The sequence below is a fragment of the Papaver somniferum genome, chromosome 8 (genome assembly GCF_003573695.1).
Source record: "Papaver somniferum cultivar HN1 chromosome 8, ASM357369v1, whole genome shotgun sequence".
Classification (NCBI taxonomy): domain Eukaryota; kingdom Viridiplantae; phylum Streptophyta; class Magnoliopsida; order Ranunculales; family Papaveraceae; genus Papaver; species Papaver somniferum.
Window position 1 is genome coordinate 159,698,631 of NC_039365.1, and position 13,922 is coordinate 159,712,552.

Genomic DNA, 13,922 nt, shown 5'->3' on the forward strand with positions numbered 1-13,922 from the left:
TGTTTAAAGCACTTAAATAATGCATTTCTGCCTACATATGATGAATTAGAATTGTAACTTGCAAAGCGGACATGTTGATTTGTGAGTGGTTGAAACCATTGCTTGCAGAGAAATAATGCCCAAAATTGGTGCTTGCATCTCTTGCAAGCCAGTATAGAATTGTTGGTACGTATGATGCTGTAACAGTCCACTTAGCTTCAGTTGGCCTCCCACCCGAAGTTTTCTAAATATTAAGCAAACAATGTAAACCATTGGACTCCAGGCTCAATATTAAGAATTTGTTAGCATTTAATATGCGAACTACCTACTAAAATTTATGTTTATTTTTCAGAAATAGCTTGAGGCACACACTAGAAGCTCGTCCTAATATTCGGTTTCAAACTACAGAAGTAAGTTATATGTTGAGTACATGTTCCTTAGCTCGTCCTAATATTGAGTGTGACCTTACTTGCGGAGGATCTGTTTTATAAGCTCATAGTTGTGTATCCTTAAATTTTCATGTCTTAGACTATGACTCTTAGTTGTGAGGACAAAGCAGTCCAACAAATCCGACTTAGTTGAGATCTTGTTCCCTTGTTGTGAAATCAATTTGTTCCGTACCGTAGCTTGAGAATCCTATTAATCCATAATTAAGAAGCCATTGGAGTCGGTGGTAATGGTATCAGTCCTTGAGACATGAAATTCTTTGGTCAGAGTGATTAGAGGTACTCCACCTTTCTTTTAGTACTTCATGTAATACTTCTTTATATAGATGATGGCCAAAGAGCAGGTTTTAGTGCATAAACACTTTTTGCATAATTATGTATCCATCTTATAACTGTCCAAGACTATAATCTGGAATTAGTTTAAAATTGATACTCGGTCTTTTGTCTACTTGAAGAGTACATATTGATATTCCACACTTTGTATTTCTACGTGTTTATACTTGCATATAGAATCAAAGATCATTCTAAATAAAATAAATGAATTTTTGATAAAATTTATCTGTTGTGCAACTGCAACTGATTCCATTAAATTGAACTGATATGTTCTGCAGATTTATTTGGTGATCTTAGTACTTATTCCATCATCGCAGATGAGGATTGAAGAAGAAGGTCAATATGAAGAGCTTTTGGTGATATACTGTTATATGAAGAACAAGGTCACGTGAAGAACATGGAATTGGGTTGGATTCATCGTCGATTAACTCGTTTCTTGAGACTATAAATGGCTTTGTGCCTAGCAGGAGACTTTTGTTTGTTCATTTTTCCCTAGTTATATTGGCAGTACCATTGGGTACATATTTAGATAAGTTGGATCATATTTGCTCTGTTGTTGCAAGATTTATTTCTTTTGTTTTTTGGAAGTATTTTCTGTATTTACTGCTGACCAGAAAGTCCTGCTGACCATATACTTTGTTTTCTGTTTTTCGGAAGTATTTACTGCTGACCATAAAGTCCTGGAAAAAAATAATAATAACGGTTATACCCGCCACCCTATCCTACCCGACCCGCCAATTAATGGGTCGGGTAGGATCTTACCCGTTTAATGGCGGGTAGGGTGGCGGGTAAAAAATTTCTTACCCGCCAGTTAGCGGGTAGGGTGGCGAAATGGGCCATATCCTACCCACCCTACCCGTTGTGCACCCCTACGCTTAAACACATTCAATCACACACTAAGAAACACCCATTCTCAGCCATAAAGATCAATGGCAGTAGGTAAACTCTTTCTCCCTGTTTGTCCAGCTGAAGTGAACCCAAATCTTCTTGTAATCTTTGTAATCTCGAGTTTGCTTTTGCTGCCAAGAGGAATATTGTTCCTGAGCTGTTCAGACTCTCAGTCACCCTTTAACTCTTCTCCTTTCTTCCCTATCTTCAATGGCAGTATCATTAGCTTTCTCTGTGTTCTTGGATTTAAACCACGACCAAACTCGAATCAAACCTCTGTGATGTTCTCAGCTTTTAACATGTCCTGACCGTTCATTAGAACCCATCATACTTGAGCTTTCCGGCAAAAGAACTTGGTGCAGAGGCATCTTCTCGGCTCAGTGAAGAGAAAATAATTGTGTGATGAGACTGCACTTGACTCGACCAGTTTAAGTTATAAAGGAGGAGGATGCCCCTTAACGAACTGTAGCATGTCTTTAGCGAATCTGTCAGCTGGTTGTCTATTGCTTCACTAAACTGCTCTTTTAACACATTTTAACACATCAGAGCCTTGTGTATTACATGCTTCCACTGAGCTAATGCCTAAGGTCCCCAAGTAACGAATTGAGGCTCTTTTTGCGTTCTTTCTTGTCACATGACTCCAAAATACCTACAAAACGCAAACAAAGCGTAATATACAAAAATACAAGAGAATAGCTAAGAAAAGCATACGAAATTGATACTCAAAAGATTTAATTTAGGCACCTATCAAACATCCATAAATTAGTTCATGACATGAAAATTCAACCTATGGTGATAAGGATTGGTATTTACTAGTTGCTGATGATATTTTCTTATTCTGTAATGGTGGTATGAGGAGCATTATTCATCTCAAAAACTTACTAATGGAATACCAAGCTGCTTCTGGTCAAATTATAAATACTTCAAAGAGCAAATGATTTGTAGATGATACTTCAAGTGTGAGGAAAAGACAAATTGCTGACTTCTTCAATATGGAATCTCTCATTTCCCTGACAAGTACCTTGGTATGATGCTGGTTCAAGTTAAAATCAAATCTTCTCACATTTGGCATCTTGTTGAATATATGCAATAGATATTATCTTCTTGGAGTGGCAAACTGCTGATCTTTCAAGCTAGACTTACTTTAGTTAAATCTGTGTTATCCAGCATCCCTGTTTACAATATGTCCATTTATAAGTGGCCAAAAATGGTAGTGAATTCCTGTGGAAGAATCATTAGAAACTACTTATGGTCAGGAAATGTTGAAGAAAAAAAAATGTATTACACTTAAATGGGATAAGGTTTGTACTTATATAGAAGAAGGTGGTCTTGGCATCAGAAGACTTGAAGATATGAATAAATCCCTGCTTATGAAATTCCTATGGAAATTCTTCATTATAAAGATGAGTGGGCCATGTTTTTTCTTGCTAAATATACTGACAAGTATGGGAACTGGATAACCTATTACAAGAGATCTTCAGTTTGGCCTGGCATTAAATGGGTCATGCAGGAATTTAATGAGCTTACTAGATGGACTGTTGGGGATGGCTCTAGTATCTCTTTGTGGCATGGTAGATGGATTTAGAAGAACCTATTAGAAGATTGCACCCAAATCACCCTCTAATAACTCAAAATCCTCATCAAACGGTGAACAGTTTAATAGTAAATGGACAATGGTGCATACCTGAAGATCTCCTTCAACTCATCCAAGTTGAACAGCTCCCAGTTCTGAGAGATGGAGTAGACTTTCTTGTTTGGTGCAATAGTCACTCTGGTGCTTTTACTGTTGCTGATGCCATTAAAAAAAGTTCTCCTCTGCCTAAACTTCACTGGTATAAGAAAATCTGGAACCCTGCAGTACTACCATCTACTACAACTAATATTTGGAAGATCACCAGAGAGTCTTGCTCAACTGATGAAAATCTAGTAAAAAAAGGTTTCCATATGGTTTATAGATGCTACATCTGTCACAATGATGTGGATTCCTTGAACCATATTCTTTGGAATTGCAACTTCAACAAGTTATTATGGTCTTAGCTTGGAGGTATTTTCCATTATCTTAATCCTTTTTCATTTGAAGATGTCCTTAAATTGAGTAAATTATCTATCCCAATGATAAAAGAATTATGGGCTATCTGCTCCTATACTCTTATGGTTGAACTCTGGTTTATAAGAAATATTATCTTCTATGATGAAGACAAACCAAATTTCACTAAAATTAAGAACAAAATCATGAGAATTGCAAATGATTGCAAAGGAAGAATGAAGGGAGTTATGTGGAATACTAACTCTGAAAAGCATATACACCAATACTTTCAAATACATTACAGTAAGGTAAAGAGATTGAGAATTATTGAGATGTTCTTCTGTCTTCCACATGATAATGAAATCCTCCTGTGCTGTGATGGTGCATCTAGGGGTAACCCTGGTCTAGATGGATATGGATTCATTATTAAAAATAATTCTGGTGATTTTGTTTTTGCTTTGTATGGAGGTTTGGGAGTTGTCACAAACTACATTGCAGAATTTATAGCAAGTGTTAGAGCTTTGGAACGGGCAGTAGAAAACCAGAAGTTTAAAGTCATTCTTCAATCTGACTCAAAAGCTTGTATTACTTCACTGATATCCCGACAGATTCCATGGTTCTTAGTAGAAAGATGGCAAAAGGATGTGGCAAGTTTGCTATCAATCTCCTACAGGCATGTTTATAGAGAGATTAATTTCTCTGCAAATCAGTTTGCAAAGAAGGGTGTTCATCTTCAAAAAGGACAGACAGTGAACTACAGATACAAACCAACTTTCCTTACTTGCATGGAGAATTCTAATCAGGCTTACTACAGATTTAATTAGCTTTTTTCTTTCTTTTCCTTTTGGTTGTGTGTTTTTGTTTTGTTCCTTTAATGTTTCTCCCTTTCAGTATGGGCCTGCTGGTCTTGTATTTTAAACCTTAGTTTTTTTAATATAAGTTTAAGTTTGTTTTTTTTTTTGTAAAGTGTAATTAAGACTTGGAATGTTTCGATAATGATTATTTCAATATCTTGAAAATTGCTTTGATGCTAATAGTGTGTGAAAACGGCTATTATCATTATAGAAGAATGTTTCAATGATTGAAATGAAGAGTTGAGATTATGTAACCATATTTGGATATAAGCATATATAGTGTGTTTGCACATTAGTGTATGAATCCATAAACCGGAAACCAAGAGTATGCATATGTGTGTATACGAAATTGGCGAAGGAGACAGGTTAAGCATGCGTACCCGTACGCATACTGGCAGAAGTTTTCCAACCGAAAAATTCTGCTGAGTTTGGGAATTAACAAGCTCTTAACTAGTCAACTTAAGTATGCGTATCCGTACGCATACTGGAGGAAGTTTTCGAACCAAAAATTTCTGCTGAGTTTGGAAACTAAACGAACTCAAATTCAGTTGATTAAGCACGCATACTCGTATGCATACTTAAGCTGGTTACTTTATTAAATCGGTCAGTTCATGAACTAAAACATTTATCAATAAGGAATGCAATCTTTGCAAACAATGGCTATAATGTTCATGTATTGATTCGAGTGAATGAAACCGATTTTGCTTCAGTTATGTTCTTCTATAAACCCATGAGAATATAACAATTGAACAACTCTTTAAATAGTTTCATTTGAGTCATTTGAACTAGTTATGGTTAAGATGAATAAGGTTGATATGAGAGTAATCATATGGCTAACCTCGGTTAACTATTTGTGAACGAACTTGGTGTACACGTTTAGGTACGGTTACATAAACCTAAATGAGGGTACATTTCATTTGTGTGTAACAAGCTAAGTTCGATCTAACGGTTGAAAGATATTTGCTTGGTTGAATCAGGTTTTTCATCTAACGGTGATTATTGTATGCTTTGTTACCAAGGTAACTTGGATTGCAAACCCTGAATTGAAAACTATATATAGGAGAACTCTAGCAACTGGGAAACCTAATCCCCACACCTCATGTGTGTTACTAGTTGCATAACTAGAGCCAGTTCTCCTTTAACCTTAGGTTTCTTTTCGAGACCCTGTAGGTTAACGACTTGAAGACTTCATTGGGTTTGTGAAGCCAAAACCAACTATTCTCTTTGTAGTTGTGTGATCTGATCTTGCTGTTTTTATCATGTTGAGTACAATTGTAATAATTGTGGTGTTCAAACTGGACTAGGTCCCGGGGTTTTTCTGCATTTGCAGTTTCCTCGTTAACAAAATTCTGGTGTCTGTGTTATTTCTTTTCCGCATTATATTTTGTTATATAATTGAAATATCACAGGTTGTGCGTTAAGATCAATCAATTAGAATATCCAACCTTTGGTTGTTTATTTACATTGATTGATACTTGAACATTGGTCTTTGGTACTGTTCAAGTAATTCCTCTTATATTCAATCGGGATCGCAGATTTCTATTTGCTGATTGCGGATTGAATTAAGAGTTAGAGATATTAAACTCTTTGATATACTTTATTCTAGATTGAGTCTAACTGTCTAGTTGATTCTCTAGAAAGTGTATTGGAGTAAGTCCTCTCATATTGCCAAACGAATTGTTGGGTGTGGTTGTTAGACCCACGCATTTTCACTATCCTAGTACTTGTCTTGTTTAAAAGTGAAAGGTCTAAGTTATATGGATAATTAGAACCTAATGAGAAAAATAAAGTTATCTTTATTTTGGTCTTATCGAATACCCGATTGTATTTGTACAGTCGGTTTAACAAAGGAACTAAGGTGCTTAGTCAATTTTTGGTTTGCTAAACTAATTGGGGAAAATTGCTTCGGGAAATTGTTTTCTTGGTAACATATCAAAACAAAATTAGTTTATAGTTTCGGTTTTGATATTGGTTATCAAAAATGGTGTGTGGAACCCTCGTGCTTAACTCTATAGGTTGCAAGTCTTGTGATATTTGTAAGATCCTTTCGGTTTGTCCTTTATTTGCTTTTATCTTTGTTATTTTGTGACAAAAATTGGGAGAAATATATGGAGTAAACAAGTGATACCGGTATTGATTTATATTGATTGGTATCACTAAGGGAAATGACATTGGTGCTTAAACATTTATCTAACGAAAGAGTAAAGCATAGACTAAGGGGGGGTAGCATATCATATGATACTTGAAGTTATATGGACTAAAAATGAATAACAAAGACGTGCGAATTGATAAAATCTACATATCTTACCTTTAGGAGGAGTATTAGCTTTGTTATTATAATGTCAACAACGACATTTATGGATTGAATTTATACAAGTTATTGTGCTGTTGAATTCGGGAATCAAGCGTATGTGTAATGAATTATTGTAATTTTTTTATCCATATGATGTAAGAGTTTTGTCACTAAAATTGACAAAGGGGGAGATTGTTAGAGCACAGCTTGGTTAAACTCACCAAGCGTTGGTATGCCAAGTTTGGTTGTCATATTTTAGTGAACCAAAACTCATTTAAAGAGTCGCTTGATTATGTACTAGAGTCAACTTCGTATAGGTTAGCTTGAAAGTATTAGGATATGAGACATTACAAGTATTAGAAAGACTTGTAGAAGTGAAGAAGTAAGGAGCCACAACGACAACATCATCCTTCCACTTAAGGTTAGTGATATTTGACTTGAACTGTTTCATTCCCTAACGTATCTTTCAAGTCGTGCATACTGAAAACATAACTGTGAAGCATGAATGATTATACTCTAGTTAGACATAGTATTAAGGAATACAATGCGAGGTTTATTGCTTAACCGTTAAACTTTGTATATAAGACATCGACATAATCGTTTGAATGCTATTGTGATTATTTATAGGTATGAGGTGAAGATTTCATCCTAGGAAACAATGTTTGACATTCGTTTAAAGGAAGTAAATTCATGAACTTGTTTTGTGAATCGAAAGGGAAATCGCTAGGCTTATTGGTATCATTATTCATTGCATATCTTTTGAATTACCAATATGTGTGATTAGTATAACCGCTCATGACTTGTTTATGTTCTTGGTAAAACTATTCACAAGGCCTGACTTTTGTATTGGTATGACTTTTATTAGTGAAACCGATCTTAAGTAATCACCTGAGATGGTATGATCGATTTAGTGTTATTGGTATGAACAAATCTGGGAAAAGGAGAACCGATCCTAGTAAGAGGTGCAACCGATTACAAAGGGGAATCGATCCTTGTAAGAGGTGCAACAAGTTTCTAGATATTGGGAACCGATTTTATGAACATGTACAACACGTTTTTAGACATTGCGAACCGATCCTATGGACATGTGTAACAAATACAAGTTAGATACCATATATATGTGAGAACTGATCCGAGTACCTAGTCAACCGAATTTTTGGAAAGCTAGTGTGACTAAATCCAGTACTCACATAGAGGTAGAACCGAAACTTGTTTTGGTAGAACCGTGAAACCCATGTTTGGTGATTGAGTGTTCTTAATCAATCACATAATTCTTGAAAGTCATATGAACCAATTATAAATTTGTTTGGAAGTGTGGAAAATCGGTTTCAAGATTGTAAGTATGAAAGAGGACTTACAAAGTTAAGATGTCGACGTACTTTGAACATGTGCAGTAACGCTTATCTTTTATTGTTCAAAGATATTCCTTAATAGCTAAAGGAAAATCCCAGATCGAAAAATAAATTGAGAGTCTTTTAATTGAGGTTTTTAATTTTATTTTTGGAAATGAAAATTAGTAATGTGCATTTACTAGTTGGAGATTTTCTAAGATATTTTCGGTCAATGTTTGGACAAAGCATTTCCAGGAATTATGGAAACCGAATTTGGAATATATTTCATATCTTGAGAATATTTTTGGTTTTGGAAATTCCTTGGTGTCCAAACTTTCTTGGTCTATAAATATCAAAGTTTGCATTTCGAGAAAATTAATCCTCAGAGCCAGCAAAACTACCTAGTTGTGTTGTTACTGGTGGAGCCGCCTATTCGGAGAGGAAAGTAACCTAATTATGCGAAATCTCTTACGGCCGCTCAGTTTAAAGACTTCTTTGGGATTGAGAATCTCTATTAGTACCGTTGGTGGGAAACTAGATAATTGCGGTTTATTATTAGTTTTCTATTGATTTGATTGACTAATGGTGTTTGAACTTTGATTGCACCTAGTTTATTTATGCTTGAGAATCTTCTCTTCTGATATAAGAATCACTCAAACTAGGTCGAAGTTTCGACGGGGATCTTTAGACTGTTTGTAGATCTAAAGACGTCTTGTGATAATCCATTGTTAACGGACTCCGTTCTGTGCGTGATTGATCATAAGAGATTCTAGTTGATTGTGTGCATGTATTTATTGAAGATCTAAAAAGATTTGAATACGAGGAAGATTTCTAATTTGGGTTCATAATCTTTGGTGTTCACAATACTTGTTTCGGTTAAAGAGGATCCAACTATAATCGGTTTATCCTTGTGGTAGATTGGATTGATTAGTTGAGTAGAACGATATCAATACAATTCTTTGTGATTCAAAGTATTGATTGCAATATCTTGACAATTACTTTGGTAGTTCTTATTAGATAGATCTGAGAACCTGACAAAGGAGTTTATTGGGATAAATGGAAGAGCCTTTTTTCGAACTCACATCACTTGGTTGAAAAGAGTTGCTACCAAACAGATTTGTTGTTCCTTTACTGTCTGGAATACGAACCAAAGGAATTGTTCCAAGTACGTGACTTATTACAAGTTGGAGGCGTGGGAATACAGACAGAACTAGTTGAACTATAGGTTTAGTTGCATGGTCTCAACTATACGAAGTTGGTTTGTGTAGATGAGGAAAAAGGATTTGCTGGTTTTTACGGAATTGAGGAGATGACCGTGCGGAGGAGACTCCTTGAACCGAGCAAATGTTCAACCTCACACATATGCACTGCAAGAAGGGAGTGCTTTAAGTTCGAGAGATCAATCTGTAAGACTCCGGCCTAAACCAAGAAAATGGCCGTTCCAGAGTCAATTCGGTCACAAGAGAGGATGGGTCGATCTGTAGGAGGGAAGCTGACAAATGTGTGAGATCAATGGTGATCGAAGATTGTAGGTGTGTTGTGTATTCTGCATGAAGAAATAAAATAATTTCTGATTGATTGTATTTGATCTGTTGAGAGTAATTGCTCAGACCTTGAGTTGCTAATCTCGTGTTGTCTGCTTGACGAGAGATTGTCTTGTCCTTTCAATCGTGATTCAGATACTTATTTATATTGCCAGAATTGTAAACACCTTGATCCCATGAAGTGTGATATTTGCTAGAGTCAAAGAGTGGAGAAGTGGAAAATCGTGTCAAAACCAGTTGCTCATCGTGCGGATACTTGGTTAATTTTCCACCCACTACTTTGCTAACTCTTCCAACTTATTGCACGACTTGCTCACATTCTTGTCGTGTGTATGAACACACGTGCCGTAGACCGACAGACCAAAACCCTAGTTAATATCCCCCATGTGACACGATTGATGTCTCGGAGTCAGTTGCTGACTTGATCGGACGATGAATCCTTGTATTGCTGAGTCGAACGTAATTTGTAAATGTTTTGAGACTCATGAATTGAACATGTCTTTCGAGAAAAATGTATCGAATAAATATTGATAACCTAAGATGAGCAAATGTTGCTGAATCGTTGAATATTGATAGTTGAGAAAAATATTGCTCATTTAAGCAAATGTTGCTCGTTTGATGAATTGTCAGTATCCTTGAATATTGATAGTTGAACCAATATTCCTTAGTCTGAGAATATTGCTCGTCTGAGCAAACGTTAATTTAAGATGCTGACATCTGAGCCGAGCATAATTATTAAAGTGTTGATCACGGGTCAACATAAAATTATTAGTGTTTGAATCTGCTCAGAATAATGTTTTTGCAGAGCTCTGGATTCGAAACCCTAATTTTTGATCAATTGATGATTTATTGAAAATTAACCGAAGGGACCGACTACATGGGATGAGAAATCAACCATGTCATTCCTATATGCTCAAGTGACCAAAATACCAAAATCTCTTGAAGATCAGTTGGTGAAAGGATGATTAAATGCTGGTTTAATCATTTATTAAAATAGTGCTCGTGTGAGCGTTAGGTAGTAAAACCTGATTATGGAGAGATGAGGGACTGACCAAGAGGGCATGAGATCATCCCTTGGTGGTCGTGGGACCAGCTGATGGTCGTTTGAGCAAACTCCAAGTTGTTTGAGAAGAGTTTGGACCCAATATGAGCAATTGAGCAAATTAGGTCAAAATTGTTAAAACACGTGGGACCGGCTCTTTGCAAGCCTCAGGGCCGGCCTTGGTCGGTCAAGGATACATGCCCGTGTCACCATAATGTCCGTGTCTCAGTCCTGAGAGTTTCGATATTTTCTGATACGCGTTTGAGCAACATTTTGAGAAAATATGAAGGATTCAGGATTTTGCTGAAACTGGGGAATCTTTATGAGATGATGAAAAATAATTAATAAAATAGGGAATTGCAAGGTGTGGGACCGACCACGGCTAGGGCATGGCCGGCTGGCTAGTGGGCCCGGTCCCGCGACACCTTTCCCAATTTTATGTATTTTTCCTGATGTGAGCAAAATACCATAAAACTGAGGAATTTCATGAGATCAAGGAATTTCCATGAGATTATGGAAATAATAATAATAAAAGGGGAAATCATGAAGTGTGGGACCGGATATGGCCAAGGCATAGCCGACCAGCCAATGGGTACGGTCCCATGTCACTTTCCCTAATTTTATATTATTTTCATGATTTCTAGGGAAATATCATGAAATCAAGGAGCTTGTTGAAACTATGGAATTTCCTTGAAGTGGAGGAGATTTCATGAGATGAGGGGAACAAATAATATTAAAATAACAAAACAAGGGCGTGTGGGACTGGCCACGGCTAGGGCATGTCCGTCCGGCCAATGCGCCCGGTCCTGCGAGCTTTTTCCTAATTTTATATTATTTTTCATGAGTTGAGGGAAATATCATGAAATCAGGGAATTTTCATGGGATGAGGGAAATAATAAAATAATAATGGATCATGAGTTGTGGGACCGGCCAAGGCTAGGGCATGGCCGGCCGGCTAGTGGGCCCGATACCGCGATAACTTTCCCAAATTTTATTATTTCTTTGATACGAGGAAACACCATGAGACTGGGGAGTTTCCTTGAGACGGAGGAGATTTGCTCAAATGAAGGGATTTTCATGAGATCAGGGAAAAATAATAAAACATGATAAAATATGAAATTAGCGTGGGATTGGCCACTGCGAGACTGGCCGACCGGTGAGCCCAGTCCCCTAGCTCCTTTTCCAATATTTTATTATTATTATTATTTTTCATTCCATTTTGCATAGGTTTATCGTTCCTTCGTGTTTTGGAATGCTCGTTTGTGCATTCAGGTGCTCGTTTGTGCATTATTGCTGAGTACACTTGCACCGTTTTAGTCGGGGCTTACTCGATAGCTGCCAAGATGCCCGTTCGTTGAATATTTATTACCAATCAATGGAATTCTGCTGGGAAAACCATGAATTGAAGTAATGAAATATTATGAAAAACATAGAATGTTTCCAAATATTCAGTTAATGAATTTAAGGATTATAGATAATTAATTGATAGCTCTATACTAGCAGGCATGTTGTCTAGGAGCATTAATTATCTGGGAGTTGAGGGATATGAGCTTGTTGAAGCGTCATATTTATTAAGTATAGTCAGGGAAAACATTGTTGCATCCTGAAGACGTTATCGCTCTATACTAGCAGGCAAGCTGTCTAGGAGCCGTCCAATCATTAAGATTTTATACACATGTCTTTTATATAGTCAGGGAAAACATTGTTACATCTTGAAGATGTTATCGCTCTATACTAGCAGGCAAGCTGTCTAGGAGCCGTCCAATCGTTCGATTCTATATAAAAGTGATTACTGAAATTGCTCAGTATTCATGAAATATGTCGTTGCCTCAGTTGAGAGACTACATATTCATGTATGCTCTGAGAGAAGTATACAGAGTCAGAGACTCTTATGGCATGAGCTTTCATTCTTCGATAAGAGACATGATCCTCAATAGTCATCGGATTGCTGGATCTGGAATATGTAAGATTATGGTTTTATGATTTTTCCCTTTGTCGAAAATCCACCATCTACATTAAGTCCCCTGCTTAGTGAGGGACATTAATGTTCCTCAGTCAGCATTGGATGGTGATTTTCTAGTTACGGATGAAATAAGTAATTGAACCCGGATTTTCAATTGCACGAACGAACCATGGCTTGAACGAAGATCCCAGTAGCATGATAGAGCATCGAGCGCAAATTGGTGTAGCACTGCTGATTTGGTGATCGAACCTTGGTTGATTTAGGATTCATGGGTCCGGGCCCCAAGAAAAGAAATCCTTGTTTTAGGAACAGACGCTCGTTCGTTTGTTAGTGTAAGGAACAAACAAAATAGACCCTAGTCTGATGATATAAAATTTTGTCTATGAGCTTTCACGAAAACCAAAATTTTATTTTTATTTTTTTAAATATGTGAGATTTCACAAAGTGGAATAAACTCTCGTTTCAAAGGTGGATGCTCGTACGAGAGAAAAGTTTTTTTTAATAGTCGTGTGTCTGTTAGTAATAAAATTTTGTTTATGAGCTTTCATGAAAATTTTTTATCTTCGATCTTTCAGAAATCTTTGAAAATATACTCTCGCTTCAAAGACAGATGCTCGTGCGAGAGAGCAAAAATATATAGATATATTTTTCAAATTTACGTGAATTTCACGTTAAATATTTATATATTTTGTAAAATCATGTTTTGATTTTGAACAACTGTTGAAAGTAGACCATTATATATGGTGAAATAATGTCTGTATGTGAGTTTTCACAATTATAGAATGGACGTCTGTCTAGTTTTTGAAAAACCAGTGGATGTTAAAATTCACGTGGGTTGTTCACGGTTTTATGAAAATCAAGTCATGATTTTGAATAATGAATTTTGCTCGTCTTTGCAGGTTTGAGGGAATGAGCAAGTTTTCGAAATTCTAACATTATAATCACTACAGCTAGTGAAATTGTAAATAGGTAAGAGTTGGATTGTTACCATTTTGTTACGCGTTTGTTATTGGTATATCCATGACTCCATGTCTTTCGCCTCAGATAGTGGTGACTTCTGGTTACAACCACTCTTTTGGCCCTTTCGGAGAACGCTCCAGAAATATCATGTCAAAGATGAAGACTTCTGCAGATGTTCATGCCGAGGTGAATCAACCTTTCAGAGACGCTGGAAAGCTGATGCATCGTATGTCTCTCGATCATCTAGGAGTCGTCCGTGATGG